Source organism: Scyliorhinus torazame, chromosome 14 (assembly GCF_047496885.1).
Source record: "Scyliorhinus torazame isolate Kashiwa2021f chromosome 14, sScyTor2.1, whole genome shotgun sequence".
NCBI classification, from domain to species: domain Eukaryota; kingdom Metazoa; phylum Chordata; class Chondrichthyes; order Carcharhiniformes; family Scyliorhinidae; genus Scyliorhinus; species Scyliorhinus torazame.
The window spans coordinates 46,958,715-46,973,391 of NC_092720.1; positions in this window are offsets into that span (position 1 = coordinate 46,958,715).

Genomic DNA, 14,677 nt, shown 5'->3' on the forward strand with positions numbered 1-14,677 from the left:
CCAAGGCATGGCGAATGCGTGAACAAACATCTTGATTTTTTTCAAAGGATGCAGCGAGAACTTGAATTGTCAGCTGAAGTCCTTCGTAGAAATGTAACATTAAACGACAAAGCAAGTGAGACTGTGAGGACCAAGCAGGTTCACGTTTCGCATTAAAGGTAAGAGAAAATGGTGTTTTGCGAAGGTCAGCTGGCATCGGTTGTGAATGTCGGGCAGTGTGGATCCCGAAGGTCTGTTGGTTGGTAAAAGTGGGTACCGGGAAAAAAAGTTTGGAAAACACTGGTTTCGCCTATCCTTTGAACAGGGGTTGGTGTATTCAATGTTTGCCAATGCTTCCAGCAGAAGGTATATCGAAATGGATAGTCAACACTGAGGTGCCAGTGGAATGGCTTCCTATCACACTTAGATAACTGGGGCGGGATTCTCTGACCCCCCCGCCGGGCCGGAGAATCCCCGGGGGGCAGCGTGAATACCGCCCTGCTGCCCGGTGCCGACTGGCGTAATCTCCGGCGCCAGTTTTCGGGCGGGGCAGGATTCACACCACGCCGGTCGGGGGCCGTTGGCAGCGCCCCCCCGGCAATTCTCCGGGCCCCGATGGGCCGAGCGGCCATCCCCGCCGGTCCCGCCAGCGTGGATTGGACATGGTCCCACATGGCAGGCCTGACAGGTAAATTGGCTGGTGCAGTCCTCGGGGGGCGCGGGGGAATCTGACCCCGGGAGAGGCCCCCACGGTGGCCTGGCCCGCGATCGGGGCCCACTGATCTGTGGGTGGGCCTTTGCCGTGGGGGCACTTCTTCCTTCTGCGCTGGCCCCTGTAGGGCTCCACCATGGCAGGCGCGGAGAAGACAACCCCCTGCGCATACGCCAAAATACGCCGGCCGGTCTGCGCATGCGCGGAACCACACCGGCCTCGCCCCCGGAAGTGCGGAGAATTCCACTACTTCCGGTCTGCCCGACACCGGAGTGGTTTGCACCGTTTTTGACACCGGCGTCGGGCCTCCCGCCGATAGTGGAGAATCCCATCCTTGAGGTGTAGCATTGCAGAAAATGTCTTCACTGAGGATAATCTTTCACATTGCTAGGATTTAATTATGCAACTGTTCACATTGATTTACAATTAATGCTGAAATATAAACTCTAATTCCTTAAATAAACTAAATCAAACAGTGATGGCCACAGACAAGGTTACAAGGTGAAAAGACCCCTCAGGCTTCGCTCTCTTCTACAGAGAAAAGACAGAGAGGTGGCCTGACAGAGGTTGTTAAAATTTGGAAGGAGTTCATTAGGTTAGGCTTGGGGAGGAGACTTTTCCACGTGTGGGGAAGACAAAATCTAAAGGCCATATGTATAAGATATCATTAATAAACTTAGTCAGAAGAATCTTGTTTAGGCAGTGAGTGGTTTGAATGTGAAACATGCCACCAACTGGTGTTGTTGAGGTGATAGTGTTGATGCATTTAATGGAATGTTGGGTAAGTAAATGAGGGAGAAATGAATAGATGATTATGTGGTTCGGGTGAGACAAAGTAAATACAAAATAATGAGGACCATTTGGAGCATAAACATTGGTTGAAAGATTTAATTCTACATTATTCTATGTAATACATATTGGGCTAGATCCATTGTCCATGATGTGCCAGAGAAACAGCTTGCCACAGCGCAGCATGGCCGATGAAAGCTGTGAGACCCCGCTCCCAGGATCTACCCAGCTCTCAATGCCTCATGAGAACCAATGCGACCTCGGGAGATGTTGCGATGTGAATCCTGCCCACAATCTTTGGCAAATCTGCATATTAGAGCGAGGCAGGTAGTCTCACTCTAATGTGCAGGTTTCTGAGGTACCTGAGGCTTTGGGATTCAATCCCTTCACCTCAGAGACCGCGCGTGAGCGCTGTTCAGCACTGGTCCCCACAAACGCGGACCAGATGGAATGGCACTCGGGGTCTCCCAGGGGAGCGGCGGCTCCCAGCTGCATAGGCTTTGGGCAGGGTGGTGCCTTGACACTGCTGGTACCATTGGTGATCCTGACAGTGGCAGCCTGGCACCTTTGCAGTGCCATCTGGGTGCCAGCCTGGCACTGCCAAGGTGACACTGTCAGTGGGCATGGGCACTGCCAGGTTGGCACTACCAAGGTACAAAGCTGGCATTTTTTTGCGTGCGCATGATCGGGCTGGGGTTTCCTGCCTGGACCCCCTCATAGTGCGTTCGGGCTGGGGCCCCCTCATAATGCGTTCGGGCTGTGGGGAGAGGTCGGGGATTGTTTCTGGGGCTTCGGAGATCGGTACGCCATTTTTTTTTTTGCCTCGGCCGCATGGTCCCCGTTCAGGCCCCTTATTCAATGCAAGCCACATTGAATAGTCATGTGTTTCTTGACTTTGTTCCCTTTTGGGAGAATCATGCCCATTATCTGTCATTTTAAAGAACAGTCAAAAGTAAAACTGATGGCATTATATCGAGTATTCAGAAAGTTCTATGATGGAATAGTTGAACGATCTATTTACTTTCGCCTCATTCTTGATTTACAAGAGGGGGTGTCAGCAACTTTCCAGCCCCCATTTCAGATACATGAAAGTGAGTTGTAATGTTGCTATTGCTGTCCTGACTTAACTAAGCTGGCTAACTAAGCATCGACTGTGACAAAAATGCAGTATTCTTCGCTATGATTTATCAGAGGCTGGTTTTCCTCTACCATGCTCTCAAGTAACTGCCTCTCCCACACACACACATCACCCCACTCCCCCCTGCTCCTATTGTGTTCTTGAATGGCATAGCTCCCAAACCTGCCCTAGACAGCTTCACCATTGTTGAAAACTTTTGAAAGGGTTGTTGCAATCTCCCACGAGAACTTCCCCAGGCTACTGGAAAAATCCAGGGAGGAATTACACAGAGAATTGAAAACAGTTTAGTTAGACCATTGCTCTGGGGGGTTCCAAATTATAACAGGAGGCCAGAACCCTGCAGAATTGCTAAGTAATGATATCTTCATCTGACAACATAAAGTGGACAGAGCAATATAAATTATTGTCAGAGATAAATTGTCTACATCAAAGTGCTTTTACAGATGCCTAAGCTGCTGTCACTCTTAAGGAATATTCAGCACCATGGCAATAACCTCCCGATGTTATTCGCCATCCCTTGTCCTTAAACCACTAACAGTTGTACCAATAGGAGTTCCCCCTCTTACTAACCTTACCACTGATCTATGCCACCTGGATTAACAAGAGAGACCAGTACGCTCCTCTTCTTCCTGAGTCACCAAGCTTCATATCATCCTCTATCTGCTACTCAACTCAACTTGGTAGTGCGACGCACCCTCTTACTAAGCATGTTGCAAGGATATTTGGACTGGTGGTGGGGCACAGCCGTTATCTCATCCTTGGCATATTGTAGAAGGGCAATTAGGGATGGGCAATAAATGCTGAATTTAAAAAATGGATTGCAATTTATGGAGAGAAGGGACGGAGTGAAATGGTGATGGAAGGTCTGCTGGGATTGCTGGTGGTCTTCCCATTAACTTCTGGCCATGGCATTTGCAGTGGTGAGGAAAGTGGAGGATCTCCCACCTTTCCAGAGACCAATTGTGTCACTTAAGTAGCCAATTAAGGGTTCTTCCCATCGGCACTTGCATTTTGCCAGAAGCAGATGGGCCCTCTGCTGAGCCTGATGAACTCTGGGAGCCTTTCTACAGACTCCAGGTTGGGAGGGGGGGGGCGGGGGGAGGGCGGAATGGGGTGCATCCTATGTGGGCACTCTATGGCAACACCCTCCTGCCCTCACCAGCCAACTCCTACCAGCCGCCCCGCCAGCTCACCAGGGCCTGCCTGGCTTGACCCAGCAACTCCTGATGCCACTTGCCTTGCTCAGAGAGCAGCGTCCATAGCTGGGTCCTCTCAGCTGGCTGCAGTTCCAGCACAGGTCACTGCTCCCACTGCCACTGCTAGGAGTGAAGCGCTGTTGGCCTCCCCGATTGGCTGGCACACTCTCGGAGGGGTGCTCTCATCCGTTAAAAAGAAGACAGCCCTGGTGACAGGACATCAGCTGCAAGACAGGGACAAAGTCTGGTTGGGGCTGCCAAAGCTGCCAAGACAGGGTTGCCCCGTGGCTCTCTGGCCAGTTATCAAAGCTGCTGCCATCCTGACAAAATTCAACCCTCCAACATAAGCACCATGTACATTACAAACATGTATTGGATGAACACTGGCTAACATACATCTGTTGGCATCAATAATGTTTCTAAGAATATAAGAACAAGGAGCAGGACTAGGCCATTCAGCACCTCAAGCCTATCCCATGTTCCATAAGATCATGGCTGATCTGAGTTAGATCTCAACTCCATTTTCCTGCCAACTACCCTTAACCCTTGACACCCCTACATTCAAAAATCTATCTCAGCCTTAAATATATTCAACATCTCAGCCTCACAGCTCTCTGGGACAGAGAACTGTAATTTCGTAATTAAGTATATATTATGCCATGTCCCCATATGTACAGCAAAGCCCCTAAAATTGATACATCACAGAAAACAATAGTACAATTCTGACTCCATCTCCATATTACGCAGACATGGGGAGAGCATGTAGACTCCGCACAGTCAGTGACTCAAGCCCGGAATCGAACACAGATCCCTGCCGCTGTGAAGCAACAGTGCTACCCATTGTGCTACCGTTACTTGATAAAGCCATTAGATTTCTGAATAAATGTTTGTGTTCTGACAGTAAATCTTTGTCTCAATTACATCATGGAAGGTTAAGCGGTTGCCCTGACGACCTTGGTTGTCATCCAAATGGCTAAAAATGAAACACAAGATTTAGTACACAGAACCATCGGCTTTAGGTGTGAGTGTATGCAGAAAATGAAAGGGATTAAAGTATAAATTTCAGACCAAACTAAATGATTGAAAAGGCAAGTTCACGCAAGGAAAATTTACAGACACGAGACTGAGTGACAGTAAAAATGTTTAATTTGTATTTATGTACAATTCAAGAAGATTAAATTTAAATTTCATCAGTTTTCCTAATGCTTAGAAACCAATCAAGCTGCCTCACTCAATACAGATGTATTTTTTTCCTTAACGTTTGCTCATGACTAGACAAACAACAGCTGAGCCTAGGTGTCCAGCAAATGTTTCTTGGTTGTTTTATTTCCATTACACTTCAGCAAAAAACTCTAAGTCATTTGCAGTGGCAGCAATGATCTTTGGCCTGTTATTAAATTGCAGTATGTAAAGTGTTAGGAGCTGAATGCATTTATTGATACGATCGTTTCACTGCTGAAATCCAGATGCAGCACAACACAAAAATTATACCTACGTTTCCACAGTGAGCATACACAGTAAATTCCCATTGAAAAGAATAAAGATTTCTGAAGTCCATAATAAATTTAACTTTGTTATATTTTAAGAATCAAAAAGGCAGCCCACTCAGCTGTGAGCGAGGCATTAATTGTGGACTTGATAAAAGCATCCCCACTCCAGTCAACCTTGTAAAGATCTCCTCATATCACGTGGGCACTTGTGCCACAATTGGGGGAGCCGTTCCACAGATTAGCCAAGGAACAGAAAATCATGCTCACCCAATCATACCTCAAAACTAAAGTCCAGACTCCTCCATCAGTGTCCCTGGGGATGTCCTGTTCCACCAGCAGGGAATACCCACCAGATCTGGCCATACAATAATATGCAGTCAGGATGGAGTGACTCCAGACGGCCTCACTATCAACTCTGGACTCCATAAATTCTCGCAGCTTCAAATCAAACTTGAGTAGGAAACCTCCTTCTTTTCCCTACCTGTCACCCTCCCTTAGCTGATAAATCAATACTTTTCTATGTTAAATAAGAGTTGGAGGAAGTACTGAATGTATCAAAATGTGGAAGCAATGTCCAGCACCATAAGTACGACATCTAACCATGTTGGCCATATCTTGAAGGTCATAACTGTTAGTCTGGGCTAGCAGCAGGGTGGTGAGGGAACCAACATGAGGCAGTAACCTACTTGATCTTGTCCTCAACAATCTACATGTTGCAGATGCAAATATATATCGTAGCATGGGCAAAGTGACCATCGCACAGTCGTCATGAAGCTCCAGTCCTGTCTTCACACTTAGACCACTCTTCATCATGTTATGTGGTACTACCACTGTGCTGAATGGGATAATTAAAAACAGATTCAGAAAGTTAAAGCTTCTATGAGGCTCTGTTGGTCATCATAAGCAGCAGAGTTGTATATCAACATAAAATGTGACTTCATGGCCCAGTACATCCCTCACTCCTCTATCAGGTTCAAGCCAGACCAACCCGCGTTCAATGAGAAATGTAGAAGAGTGTGCCAGGAGCATCATCAGGCATAACTGATGCCAGCCTGCTGAAGCTACTACACAGGACTGAATATATAAATAAGACTTGCATTTACATAGCACCTTTCACAACCATATGCTCTCCTTCAAAATAGAGTCATAGGATCTTTTGCACCCACATGAGAGAACAGATGGGACTTTGTTTTAACATCTCATCTGAAAGACTTTCGTTCAAATCTCCCCTATTGAGATTGGAATCCCTATTTCCAACTCAGATCAGAAAATAAATTACCCACTCACCTTGCTCTGATTTTTCTGGAAAATCTTCTGATGAAGGATCTTGTGGAATTCAGCATAAGAAACCATGGAGACATCAGTGAAGACAATCCGCGCAGAAGGCACTCTGGATTCCATAGCTGCCGTACTCTGGTAAGTAAAGAGATTAAATTAACTTTTAAAGTTATGGACAGGTCAGTGGGTAAGGGGGTGTGGTGGGTGAGGTAAGTAGGTATGGGGGTAGGATGGTAGATGTGTAGGGTACCAAGCGGATGAGGTGATGGGATGGCAGGTAGGTGGGGGCTAAATGGGTAAGATGGCAGGTAGGCACTGTGGCAGGGTGGAAGCTGGATAAGGGGGAGGGATGCCAGCTGGGTAGGGTGGCAGGTGGATAGGGTGGTTGTTGGGTAGGGCAGTAGTTGGGTAGGGTGGCAGGTGTGTAGAGTGAGAGTCTGGCAGGTGGGTAGAGTGGTAGGTGGGTAGGATGGTAGATAAGTGAGTTGGGTAGGGCGGCAGGTGGCTGAGTGGGTAGGTGGGTCGGGATAGTCGGATTAAGATGGGCGGGGTTATCAGGTTGGGGGCTAGTCTGGGGGAAATCAGGGGATGAGGTGGGTCAGGTTAAGTTGGAGTGGAGTTCGGTGGTCAAGGGGTAGTCCAGAGATCGGGGGGTTAGCTGGAGCATTGAGGGAGCAGGCGGGGAGGGGGTCGGTTGTACAGTTACCTAAGAGTTAGGCCAGGATTTTCTGTCTCACGTTTCCATGGTACCTATTCAGGTGAGTCAGCACCATCGAGTTCTTTAACTCTAAGTCAGAGTTGAAGATGTTTTTGAAGGGTGCCGGTGAGCTGGGGAATTTCCAATCAGAAGTTCAAACTTCCCAGGCAATTCCCACAGATGTGGAGATGCCGGCATTGGACTGGGGTGAGCACAGTAAGAAGTCTTACAACACCACGTTAAAGTCCAACAGGTTTGTTTCAAACACTAGCTTTCGGAGCGCAGCTCCTTCCTCAGGTGAATGTGAGGAATTCACCTGAGGAAGAAGCAGTGCTCTGAAAGCTTGTGATTTGAAACAAACCTGTTGGACTTTAACCTGGTGTTGTAAGACTTCTTACAATTCCCACAGAATCAGTGCATTTGGACATCCAAAGGGTGCTATCGGGTATCCTCTGGGGTATGTCTGGCCTCCGACGGTCCAGTCACCACAATATCTCGGTCACATTGAAAAGTATGAAATTATGTTCCTGGAGCCCTCTCCAATCTCGGGTCACCTGCACCTCCAAATGCCAAGCGGAATGGCAGCCATCCACCCCCACTCCTGGCACAGTACTGACCAGAATATCTCGCCTTTTACCTCTGCAAACGAGTGCAGCTGAGGAACTGAGTGCATACCTGAGAATTTAGTGAGTGAGGGAGTTCGGTGAGAGGGGAGGTGAAAGGAGGTATTTGTTTCCTTTTTCTTTTGCTACCTTTTTTCACCCTGTACAAATAGGCTTTTACTCTACAGCACAGAAAGGAGCTAGCTGTTTGGTGAGTACCTGGTAAGCGGTTAAGATCTGTTTCAATCCTAAAATAGTATATAAACTGGTCGTAAAGTTATAAAATATAGAAAAAAGGGCATAAATAAGTAAATAATATAATTAAGTAATTAATTAAACCACAAGACGAGTGATGTGTCAAAGTTGCAGCATATGGGTGCTCCTGGATGCCTGTGTGATCCAGGGTAAACACATCTGCAGTAAGTGTCTGCAGCTCCAGGAGTTTACACTCAGAGCTGCAGGTTGATCTGTAGACACTGTAACACATCAGGGAGGGAGAAAATTACCTGAAGAAGAGTAATACAGATTAGAAACATTAACTCTGTTTTTTTCTCCACAGATGCTACCAGACCTGCTGAATTTTTCCACCATTTTCTGTTTTTATTCCAGATTTCCAGCGTCCATGGTATTTTGCTTTCACCTAGGGTAGGGTCTTCTGATTTGGTCAGTGGTCAGGGACAGGAGAGTGTGACGGTGAGTGGGGCAAGTAAGGGGGCCCAAAGGGCAGGAGTGCAGACAGAGGGGGACTTACATTTTTGGGGGCCTCATGCTCTCCCTCATCACCTCCCACCTCAGGTGACATGGCGGCCGCCCCATGATATTGAGACCCGCCCCCATTGACATCAACCCCCACCCCCAATAATGTTGAGCCCCGTTCACAATGATATAGAACGCCATTCCGAATGACGTCAATGCTCTCCTGACCCTGTCCACCCTCATCTCACGCAATGCAAGGGACAGAAACCACAAATTACTGCTTGACAGACTGCTGTAGTGCTCCTTAACTCATGAAAACAATAAGCCTGTACTAATCGATTGATTGAAATCCAAGCCTACCTGTTGTCAGCATGACAGTAGAGATGGTCAATATTGCAATCTCTGGGTCTGGAGGTGAGCAAACAGGAAGTGGCTGATGAGCAACAGGATGGAGAAATCAGGGGTGTGGAGCAGAGGGTGTCCCTATACACCAATGATCTGCTGCTGTATATTTCGGAATCGAGCACGTCGGCCGGGAGTATAATGGAGCTGCTTCAGAGATTTGGGACATTCTCGGTGTATGAATTGAATTTAGGAAACAGCAAGTACTCTGCCAGGAGTGGGGGTGGGGGGCTGCCATTCCGCTTGGCATTTGGGGGTGCAGGTGACCCGAGATTGGAGAGGGCTCCAGAAGCATAATTTCATACTTTTCAAACTTCTCTGCTTCTCTGCTAAGGATTTTTCTTCGGCAATCACATGTGGTTTCTCTGAATTTAATGTGACTATAAGCATAACTTTATATCGACAAAGTTCAATCTCAACGTCAGAACAGCATTTGCATGAGAGGACCACCTGGTGTCATAAATTATTTTGACCGTCTCATGTTCTCCACGTGCCTGCTCCATGCATGGTTGCAGCATAATCCACCGTGTGTGGAAACCGAAAAGAAGGCATACAAGTTTTGAACAAAGTTAGAAAAATGTACGGCTGCCTCACATGATTCAGCTGCTGCATTGCAGATTAAATTCAAGGAATGACTGGAACATGGGGATGGATAATGCACAGGGGCTTGCATTGTTCAGTCTTGCTTGTAGTCCTGAATATTTTCCTGCCATACTTGTGGCATTATCGAAGCTCTGCCCATGACAATTTTTGATGTCCAAACCTAAATTTGCAATGATTTCCAAAACAGTTGTCTCCAGGCACTCAGAAGTGTGGGATTGTAGCTTGGCAAAACAAAGAAATTGCTCTACAACTTTAGCATCGCTGGTCACATATCTTAACATTAATGTTAATCGGTCCACATGACTCACATCTGGTGTTGAATCAACTATTATGCAATGGTATTTGGCATCGGTGACTTCATTAGTGAATTGGTCCCTGAGCCGCTCTGCTATTATAGTGATTAAATAATCGTGGGCCCTGTGCATTAAAAAATTGGTCTTCCCTGAGCCACAATATTGATAACTTTTCAAATACGTTTTGAGAAGCTCAGCAAATTCACTGAGATATTCAAGGAAGGCTAAAAAATTACCTCTTTGTCTTGACTCTGATGACTCATCATGTCCTCTTAAAGAAAGTCCCAAGGAAGACAGCAGTTTGACTGTAGCAACAACACGTCTCAGCGCATTCCTCCAGCAAGCACGCTCCTTTTCAAACTGAGCCGATAACACAGAATCAATTCTTCCAGATAATTTACAAATGCACACACAGCTTTAATATGACTTTTGGAAGTTTCATGATCAACAATATCTCTTCCAACATTTCTTCAGTTGGACTACCTGTCGACAAATGCTAGTTTTCCTTTACTAGGAGCAGGGAATAATTTGCAAACATAACAGTAGATTGCTTTAGAGGTTTCTGAAAAAAACAACCAGTGTCTCTTTTCCATCATGCCATTTCTCTTCACCCTCAGAAAATGCGACTTATGAAGACTTCTAAACTGCTTCTGGCGTCGAACCTCAAACTCTTTTCTCAAATTTTCCATGTTACCTATGTTCTCTGGCCTCCTTATTACAAAATATTCATTCATACCGGGTGAAACTGATTTTGACCATAAGGCAATGTCTTCAGGGTAGGTTTCTTCCCACACTTCAGAAGAACAGTGTGCTTGAGCGGTATCTTGTAGTTCCATTCGTATTTCAGAGTCCACATCGTGTTCACGTTTTTCAGGCAATGTGTTCTCTGAAATCAGCAGGTCAAAGTCATCAGCAAGTCACATAAACCTTTTGTGGATGTTGTTGTTGAGGATGAATGGGCACTGCTCAATGCATCAAACCTTTTAAAGTAAAGTGTGAAACATTCTTTTTCCCTTGCTTTGTCATCTTGCCAGGCCCTCAACGTCCTGTGTTTTTTTTTCTTATAAATTTAGAGTACACAATTAATTTTTTCCAATTAAGGGGCAATTTAGCTTGGCCAATCCACCTACTCTGCACATCTTTGGGTTGTGGGGGCGAAACCCACGCAGACACGGGGAGAATGTGCAAACTCCACACGGACAGTGACCCAGAGCCGGGATCGAACCTGGGACCTCGGCGCCGTGAGGCAGCAGGGCTAACCCGCTGTGTCGCCGCGCTGCCCCTTACATCCTGTGTTTTTGACTGCCATATTCATCATGTCTCTTCATATTGACTGGGGATGATCTGTCTTGATTTCAACGAATCACAAATAAGTCAGTAGAATCTTCTGTCAAGGGAAGCCTCCTTAAGCAAAAGCAGTGGATTGTCTAAGCCGCTCCAAAGCAGTGACGAATTAAACAAAGCTTATGGATGGTCAAGGCAAGCGGGGTATCATAAAAGACACCACAATTGATCAGAGAGAGAAATGACTGACACCAAAAAAGGCAGTAAAGTCAACATGCAAGAACAACAAGAAAAAAGAGATGTTGGTTGCTGTACAACTCTCTCACTCTCAGCCCTGCCTGACTGTCCTCTGGCTCTGGTCGCGTTGCCCCGCTCCCACTGGCCACTGCTCCCTGATTTCCCGAGACACGATGCCAGCGCTTGTTTGGCCTTCTTCACACCTCCCAACTGCTACTCTGCTCACTTCATAGCTCTCGCTTGGGTGGTCGGGCCTTGAACCTTGATGACTATGTGTGGTCCTGGTTGGCTGCTGGCTATGTGGCCTGGTGGCCTCTGTTCATTTTGGTTGGTTGGTTGCCCCCCTCAGCCCTGGCCTTGAGGCCAAGAGTCACCCCGCTGCTCCCCTCGACAGTTATAAATATATATTTTTAAAAATAATAATCTTTATTGTCACAAGTAGGCTTACATTATCACTGCAATGAAGTTACTGTGAAAAGCCACTAGTCGCTACATATCCGGTGCTTGTTCAGGTACACTGAGCGAGAATTCAGAATGTTCAATTCACCTAACAGCATGTCTTTCAGGACTTGTGGGAGGAAATGGGAGCACCCGGAGGAAACCCACGCAGACACGGGGAGACCGTGCAGACTCCACACAGACAGTGACCCAAGCCGGAAATCAAACCTGGGACCCTGGATCTGTGAAGCAACAGTGCTAACCACTGTGCTACCGTGACTTGGAGGCTACCGTGACTTGGAGGTCACCGTGAATTGGCCAGCACCTCCTCCTTGCTTGGTAAAGGCTTTGCAGGCTCGCATCCCGATGTTAGAAATCCTTTTTTGGTGTCAGTCATTTCTCTCTTTGATCGATTGCGGTGCCTTTTATGACCCTCTTTTTGAAAGTTCAGATACTTCACAGCAATTCAGGAGGTCCATGTCTGAACTGCTCTAAGTCTCCACTACCTCTCAAAGTCTGGCAAACTGTTATTCCGCTCGAAAGGGGAGTCCACCAATCAGAACATGATTGCCTGCTGATAGGCTGAAGAAATGAGCCTAAAGGGATGATCCTTTATAACAGAGATGAGGAGGAATTTCTTCAGCCAGAGGGTGGTGAATTTGTGGAATTCTTTGCCGCTGAAGGCTGTGGAGACTAAATCACTGAGTGTCTTTAAAACAGAGATAGATAGGTTCTTGATTAATAAGGGGATCTGGGGTTATGGGGATGAGGCAGGAGAATGGGGATGAGAAAAATATCAGCCATGATTGAATGGCGGAGCAGATTCGATGGGCCGAGTGGCCTAATTCTGCTCGTATGTCTTATGGTCTTGTAAGAGGGTCATTTAAGGGGATATTTCAGAAAACGCAAAATAGATCATTTCCGTGAGAAACAAAAATTTGAAGCAGAAGATACAACATCTGGGGTGACTAAAAAAAATTAAAGATAGTGGGCAGAATGGTACATGGCCCTCCCCTCCACCACCCCATCCTAAATGGCAGATTCTAAGGTGGAACGCAAAATAGCATGGGCGCAATTCCCTCCAGGATCCTGCCCGCCCTGATCTGAACACGATTTTACAGTAGGATGGACAGAGCCTTGAACAGAAAGCCTGCCAGGGACCCGATTAAGCGCCTTAAGGAACCTCTTAATTGGCACTTCAGGGCCTTTGTCACCCAGCCTCAATTTTTATACTGGTGGGGGCCGATGACAGAGGGTGTGAACCTGAAAAGGTTCTCACCCTCGATCTCTGGCGAGATGGGTGAGTGCCTCCACTGAAAGATCCCTTTAGGTGCCCTCGCCTCATGGGATTGAGACCTCTGGCCCGTCCTCCCCCTTTCCCTGACCATGACCCTCACAACGTTCCAAGGCATCTCCTACCCTCCCCTCCCCGGGACCCTTGCTACTTACCAGCAGTGTGGTTCCCAGGATTTAGTCTCAGGCATGGCGTTGCATCAACTCAGCCAACCACTGCAATGCTCTGTCTGGAGGGGCTGAACAGCCATCGGCCAGTCTGATTAGAGTGTGAAATGATAGCGGGCCTGTTGGAGTCGTGTAGAATGCATTCCCTGCCAACTCTCTGGAAGGCGGCACCAAGCGCTTACCATCCTGAACTTTCAGACCACTATCAAACTTAAAGAAAGATCCTATAACTGTGTAAAGATGGGTGACAAGTTAGAAGATTGGCCAGAATATAAAAAAACAGCAAAAATAACTAAAGGATTGATAAGCAAGGAAAAATTAGAGTACAATAAAAAGCTAACTGGAAATATAAAGACAGATAGTAAGGGTTTCTATAGATATTGTAAGGGTCCAACCTGTTGATTGCCTTATTTCTCCTTTTTTTATTTTTTGCCGTTATCATTTTGCTCCGTGGATGCTTAATGGACATATACCTTTTCGTCAAGCAGCAGTGAAAATGAGGAATTCAAAAAGATGTAACATATTAGATGGGGCTGGTTTTCGAACAGGGGATATCAGACTTTGTGGCACCTAAGAAATGGGTTGGGACTTGGTTCGATTGGTTGGCTAGTAGCCAATGAATTGGCTAAAAGGCCATATTCTGCCCCATGACAGGTAGTGATTGGATCCTGCCTGAATGGGATGATTTCCAGAGATCTAAGGAAAGCAGTGTCTGGTCCCTGGTCACTCAGGGAAAGGACCTTCTCTCTCTCACTCGTGTTTTCTCCAGAAAAGCTGTTGTATTTCCGGAACTGTAGAGGGTCGAATGAATCTACAATGCAAACCATTACAGGTGAAAGCAGAAATCTTGACCTGAAAGCTTGGTTTGAAAGAAAGTGTCCTGGAAGCAAAAATCTGAAATAAAGACTCATCTTTTCCCTTTAATTATTGTTTTCACCCCTCTCTTCCCCTCTGTGTTTGTTTGTCTTACGTGTGTATATGTGTGTGTGTGTACGTGTATATAGAGGGTCGGGGCAAGTTAAAGTGGGGGATTAGGAATTAGATAATAGTTAACCAGATGTATTTGCTGCATACTTCATTGTAGTTCTTGCTATAAATAAAAAGTAATTGTGTTTAAATTTACAAATTTGGTGACTCTAATTATTGGGCAGCCAAGGGCCATGGACTTTGGGTATTTTTCAAAGAATCATTTGTTAATTCAATTGTGTTGCGCTCTGGGTCAAGTGGAGCTGGAATTGGCCTAGCCCAGGGTGCCATAACAATATTTAAATTAAAAAGGAGTTAACAAAGTGAGCATTGGTCCGATAGATAGATAGGTCTGATTTCTAGATAGATAGAAAGAATAGGTGGATTCTTCAGCCCTGCCCTCCACAAGAACGCCA